General features: G+C 36.0%; 2 long non-coding RNA genes across 2 annotated transcripts; both read right to left on the bottom strand.

Annotated features, from left to right (window-relative positions):
• Positions 1-752: 752 nt before the first annotated feature.
• Positions 753-2,997, bottom strand: LOC106936899 (uncharacterized). The gene is made up of 2 exons (XR_001422255.1): positions 1,308-2,997; positions 753-1,234 (listed from the first exon to the last, which is right to left on the bottom strand). It is a non-coding gene; the product is annotated as an uncharacterized LOC106936899 (long non-coding RNA).
• Positions 2,998-4,137: 1,140 nt separating this feature from the next.
• On the bottom strand, positions 4,138-6,159 carry LOC106936900 (uncharacterized). Its single transcript, XR_001422256.1, has 2 exons — positions 6,084-6,159; positions 4,138-4,324 (listed from the first exon to the last, which is right to left on the bottom strand). It is a non-coding gene; the product is annotated as an uncharacterized LOC106936900 (long non-coding RNA).
• Positions 6,160-6,486: the final 327 nt, after the last annotated feature.

Genomic DNA, 6,486 nt, shown 5'->3' with positions numbered 1-6,486 from the left:
ATTTGTTTTTAAAAAGCAAAGATGAGATTTGACATTTATTTATTAGTAATTATAATTTATGTTTTATTTTGTCATTCAGAGCGATTAGCAAGCTGCAACATTTATTTATTTACTTGAATGTATTTTTTTTTTTCCTGCTGGGGTTCGATTTCACCAAACTAAAAATACCCTGAATGCATCATTTTGATGTTTCCTCTGCAGCAGGAGACTCAGAAGGATTTGCATCCTTTGGGTAAGTTTGGATTTTATTTGATTTATTTTCTTCTTTTTTCTTTTTAAATGTTTTCATCCAAAACAAAGAGGATGAAGAGGAGGAGCGTCTGTCCTGGTGCTGGATGCAGTCCTGGCTGAATTATCGTCATGCGTAATTTACTGCCACGGAGCGCGCATGTAAACCAAGCGCACACACACACACACACACACACACACACACACACACACACACACACACACAGGCTGGAGTGGCCTCCTCTGTGGGGCCACATATTCACCGTGAAAACGGATTACAGTGGCTGTGTGACCTATAGGGGGACCTTGTTCTTAATGAATATATGGCTTTAAATCAGGGGATTTGTTGACTCAGTTCTTTTTTAATAAAACATTCACATTTTGTTTTATTTCTGCAAAAAAAAAAGAGATGATTTTTTGTCTTATTCCTCTGAATAAAACCTGAAACCTTAAAAAAATGGCTTTTTTTTTTTCTTGGATCCTGTAAATGTCCTCTGTGTGTTTCTGCCTCTTGCGTTTTGTCGTTTTTTTTTTTCTCCGCAGCGTTGAACCTTCCAGGCGGCGCTGCAGAGAGGCAGCAGGGATGCTTCGCTGTCTTTTCGGTGGGGTTGCAGCTTCTGTCTGCGGGCTCGGGTTACGCAGCTGCTGCTCCGTGACGGAGCGAGTCGGCAGCAGAAACTCAGAACAAGACGCAGCTTCAGGATTTAAGCGACGAGCCGGAGGTCAGCACCTGCTGCAAGCAGCCTGGATTCGTCGCATTTCACCCATTTCTTGCTGCGGTTTGAGTCGGAACGGCTCTGGATTCGGACCCAGAGAGAGGATGCCGATGCATGCAGAGCCTCGGCACCTGAGCTGGGTTCTACACGCCGTGCATCCAACAGCTCAGCCGCCAGGCGTCCCTGATTATTGGCCTAATTTAGATCTGAGAGTCACGTGATGACGCAGAGCATCCAGCTATGAATTCAGGCTCCGTCCTGTCAGGAGGAATCAGACGCTTCTCCCAAACCTGTTGCGAGACGGAGGAGAGGTTTTTGAATTTAAAAAAAATTTCCTCAGAAATGTAAAATATTTCCGCTCACCTGAGGCGGAGCGTCAGCGTTTAATCCTGGATGAGGATTTCGACGGGAAAACGTTTCTGGCTTCCAGAGTCGTTTAAACAAACATGAGCCAACGCTTCGCTCTCCAGTCTGATCCGATTCCAAGCAAAAACAATGATTCAGCTTCTCCAGAGTCACAGAACCGAGTCTGAGCTTCAGCCCAGATCGCATCTGATCAGACGGTCAGCTGAGGTCAGGACCTTTTGGGTCAGGACATCAACTAAAAATGACACTTAATTCACCTTTTTCTCTTCCAAAAGAGACTTTACAGTGAGTACAGTCAACAATATGAAGACATTTCAGGTAAATTTACAGGTATTTACAACAAAACCCTAAAATAAACGATTCCACACCAAGTGAATTATTTTTGATTTGCACAAAAGAATAAAACTGAAGTAACAAATTATTTCCCCAAGTTACAGTTTGTAAATCCTGGATTTAGTTTTTATGAAGCATAATTAAAACCATTGAATTGATTATACATTTTCAGTAACTCTGCAGATAAATGTAAACTCATTTTAAGCAACTTTATAAGTAAATATAGAGGAGAATCTGGCGGTAAAACTCGTCATTTACCACATAATGTGGTGAAACAACTTTGACTTCCTTCATTTGCTGCAAACCAGTTCTTAACATCTTGATGTCACCATAAAGTTAGTAAATTCTAACAAACAGTGAACTATAAAACCAATAAAAACCGAATATTACAGGAAATTATCTCAACCGAATGCTGCAAATTCCTCTCTTTAATTCTTTTAACAACTTTACAGTCAATAAGTTCTGATTATATTCTAGAATATGAGGTCAGAAACAGTCAGTACGTACAGTTATAACTTTACATGAAGAAAATTAAACTTTTACAGACTTTTACATTATTCTGCATTATGGAGCCAAAATGGAAACGTAAAAATTTAGAATACATTCCTGCAGCTTTACGCTCAACTCATACAGGAAGTTGCATAATTTACTGCAAACCACTTAAAGGTGAGTGAATTTGTGGTTTTAATCTACAACAAGAAGCCAGAATAAAGCATAATTATTGATACATTTTATAAAACATTACATGAAATGATTGCAGTTTCAAAATAAAACTGAAAACTGCAGAGAAACTGCAGTTTCTCTGTAACTTTACAGTTCAGTTCTTGTTTTATCTGCGATTAAACAACAAAATAATCGATTTAAAGGATAATTTGTGACGCATTAACCCCCTTTTCTTAACTAATATTAAAAGATGTTGAATTCAACATGAACAAAAACAAAACAAGTCAATGTCAATCAATCAACCAAACAATATCATCATGTTTAAATTTATTTAGCACTAAACTGAGAAAGAAATTAAATATTTAGTTTGATTTGTTGTTTGTACGCTCTGGTTCTCCTGAACACTGCTCAGATTTCTTTAAAAGTAAAAATTTTAGTTTTTAAGCAAAAATGAATCAGAATCTCAGTAAGACAAAGATAAAGTCAAAGCTCATTTCTTGCTACATCAAGAACTTTAAAAGGTATTAGATCAATAAATCAGCAACAAAATGAATCATAAACTATTTAACTTATTAAAAGAAAAACAAACATATATTATTTAACTAGGGGTGGGCGACATGAACTTGAAGTTTTATCATGATATTCTGTAGTAGTATTGTGACAACAATAAAAATGATCATAAAAACAATTTATTACTTATTTATTTAGGTAAGTGTGTGGATGTGTCTGCCAATAAACACAAACAGAAACATTTCCAGTTGTAATATGATTCTTTAGGTCACATAAAAAATGTGATTTATGTAACTAAACTGCACACAGTAACTTATTTTAATCATTTTTTCTATTTTATTGATATTTATCGATACTCTCATGAAACAAACTGTGCAGAAAATAGCAAAACTAATAATCCAGACAATATGAACAGTTTAAACATCATTAATTAGAATTCATCAAATGGCAAGGAATTTATCATGATAAACGATACGATAAATGACCAGTCTTATAATTAATATAAAACATTGAACCAACAGTGGAGAAAATAGTAAAACTAACAATCTGGACAATATGGATAGTTTAAGCGTCATTAATTTGAATTTATTGTGACGATGATAAATCAAAATTCCTATCATGGCAAAAATTTATCGCGATAAATGATAAACGATAAATAATCACCCCTATCATTAACAATATAAAACATGGAACCAATTGTGGAGAAGACAGTAAAACTAACAATCCTGACAATACAGATAGTTTGAAAGTCAATCATTTCAATTTATCACAACGATTAATCAAAATTCCTATCATGACAAGAAATGTATCACGATAAATGATAAACGATAAATGCCTAAGCCTATAATTAAGAATATACAACATTTAAAAACAAAAATCAAATCAAGCCTGAGTAGCAGTTAATTGAAGACATTTGCAAAAAGTCAAATTATGATTTAATTTGCAAATCAAATTTAAATTAAAAAAAGCTTTAAGGGAAATTAAACATCGGCCTATTTCAATCACGTGGATTCGTTTACTTTTAAGATCACAGAACACCAGACATTACAGTCTCTACACTTTATAATTTGGTTCTGGGAACACGAGAAGTTATAAGGACTGAAAGTTTTCACGGAGTAAATACCAATTATCACGACTTTTTGTGATGTAGAAGCCAAACGCAGCCGATCTGACCACAGATGAAACCGGCAGGGAGGGACAGTTTGAAAATCTACTCCTACGATTCAAAGCAGCTGTCAAGCGGCTGCAGTTCAGCCTCTCGAGTGTTAAACCCTCAGCAAACAGTTTGTGTGTTTCAGCCCTGAAAGCAACTTTTCTCCTCTTTTTTTTTTTTTTAATTAAAGTAACGGTTGTTGTTCAGACGGATCGCATCTCCTCCTCGCTCTTGTTTGCAACTCCTCGACATCAAAACTCGGCGTCTCTCGGCGGGGCTCGGCTCTGTGATGGCCACGCCACAAAAACACCAGAGAATGACGGACAATTAAAGAGCGAGAGGCGAAGGCTGGACTCTGTGAAAACATGCAAAATGAATCTGGTTTACATTCGCCACGAGCGAGCGAGAGAGAGAGAGAGGCAGTGGAAAGAGGCGCTCTTCTCTGAGCAGTTTTGATCTCACTCAGTTTGGGAAGAAAGCTCGCCAGGAGAACAAGAACGCTGCAGAAACAAATGATCACTGCAAAAAAAGTATTGATTTTCATGTTGTTCTTGTTAGCTGAAAACTGAGCTGAGGCTTCTACAAATGACCACTTATCCAACTGAGGCTCTTGTAAAACAGACAAACATACGATGTTTTTTCTTTCCTGTAAAAAGAGGTCAGATGGTTTGTGGTTTCTAAAAGCACCAGGGTGGGAAACTCGACTGAGTACCTCAGATCTAAATGTCTGAGTTATTTTTGTCATTCATTATTCTCTGGCTTTTATTTCACGATTACTTAAAGGTGAAAAGCAGAAGTGGAGCCTCCTGCACAACCGACAAGAATGCAGCAAGTGGTTTCTGGATTCTAAGTCAACAACGAAACACTTTTCCACTTTTTCCAGCAGCCATTGTACAGCAGTAAAACCAGTTAATCAAATGTGCTGGAGCCCAGCGTGGGTTGCTAGGTAACGGGCGGAACTCTTCCGGGGTTGCTAGGTAACGGGTTGTCTCAGCTGATTTTTGACAATCCTTTCCGGACGTTTTGGAAACGACTCATTTTCCAGACACCAAACCTCCCACTGACTTATTTTTTTTTAACACCTGGGGTTCTTTTTATTAGCAGTAGAAACCCAGAGGGAAAAGCAAAAAAGTGCAAAATGAATTAATTTTGCATAATTGGTTCCCTTTAATCCTTTTGTAATTTGGTCTGTAAGTCATTTTAGTCACTAGCAAGTAGGACTGAAGCGACAGTGAGCTGGATGAATGACAACTATTAAAAATGTGCAGTTTTGTCAAATTAATAAGAAGATAAGAATGTTTTAGTTATGAAACAATCTGGAAAAGATAATATAATGAATATCAATATTTGTCAAAATTACGATTTGGTTAAAATACAATAAAAAGACGCCAAAAATTCAGCGAAGACAGAAACTAGCAGTAAAAATTAGCTGCCTGCAAAAAACAAAAATTTATGAGTATTTGATAACCTGTCCAGAAATGATAATAACTGCTTATTCAAATCGTTCAAACTCCAAATATACTTTAAAATACATTGATACGACAGTGGAAATAATTATTTCATCTTGTTTAGGAAGATTAAATAATTATTTCAGCTTCCCAAACGGCTTTTTCTTTCACATGTTTTACATTTTAAAAAAATTTAAATAAGAAAATCAGAGAAAAAGCAGATTTTCCAAAAATAATTTGGATTTATGTTCCAAAACAAAACAAAAAATCCAGAACAGGTGAATCTGCAAATAGACGGGCGTCCATTTAACATTATTATTATTATTATTATTATTAGTAGTAGTAGTAGCAATATATTTTTACCCATTTAAGAATTGAATACTACTAAAAGATGTGACTTTTATATTTACACAAGTATTTATCTTTTTTCCCTCTTTTAAATTTGATTTCTGATTTGATATTTTATTGTTTTTTCTTTATTTTTAGCTGAATGTTATTTTATTTTATACCGAGTGTTGATTGTTTTTGGGGGTGTTTGAACGTTTATCCTCTATGCAAAAACTCAATAAATATATTACAAAAGAACTTATTTGTGGATTAAGTTTCCAAAAAAAATGAGTTCATTCAGATCAACTGGAGTGGACAAAAAGGTCAACTTGTACAAACCTGAAGTTAAAGTTTTAGTTTCTTGTTGCAGAAGATGACCAGAGCACTGGAGGTTGCTGCTCCGTTACTCTGTGATCTAAAAACAATAAAAACAATAACTGATAAGACTGAACATCATCTGCCGGGCTGAGCTTGAATATCAGAGTAAGTGGCTGGTTCTTTGGCTAAACAATCACAGGAAAGATCCCGTCATGTTGGAAGCAGACACAAAGAGGCGTTTGCACATACAGAATACATAATGCGCGCCGTCTAACTGTCTGATCCCGTCACAGTCTCTGCATAAGTGCCACCAAAACAAATCCAGCACATTTACTGTACTCCACAAATAAAATGGTTCTGATTGGGATGCTGATAGATCCCTCAAGAAAACTTTTTACTCCAAGATGAAAAAAGGCGCCTTATC

Source organism: Poecilia latipinna, unplaced genomic scaffold (assembly GCF_001443285.1).
Source record: "Poecilia latipinna isolate Pla-1442-1.1 unplaced genomic scaffold, P_latipinna-1.0 Scaffold2237, whole genome shotgun sequence".
Taxonomy (NCBI): domain Eukaryota; kingdom Metazoa; phylum Chordata; class Actinopteri; order Cyprinodontiformes; family Poeciliidae; genus Poecilia; species Poecilia latipinna.
The sequence above is the reverse complement of the archived record's forward strand: the minus strand, read 5'-3'. Positions and strand labels throughout refer to the sequence as shown.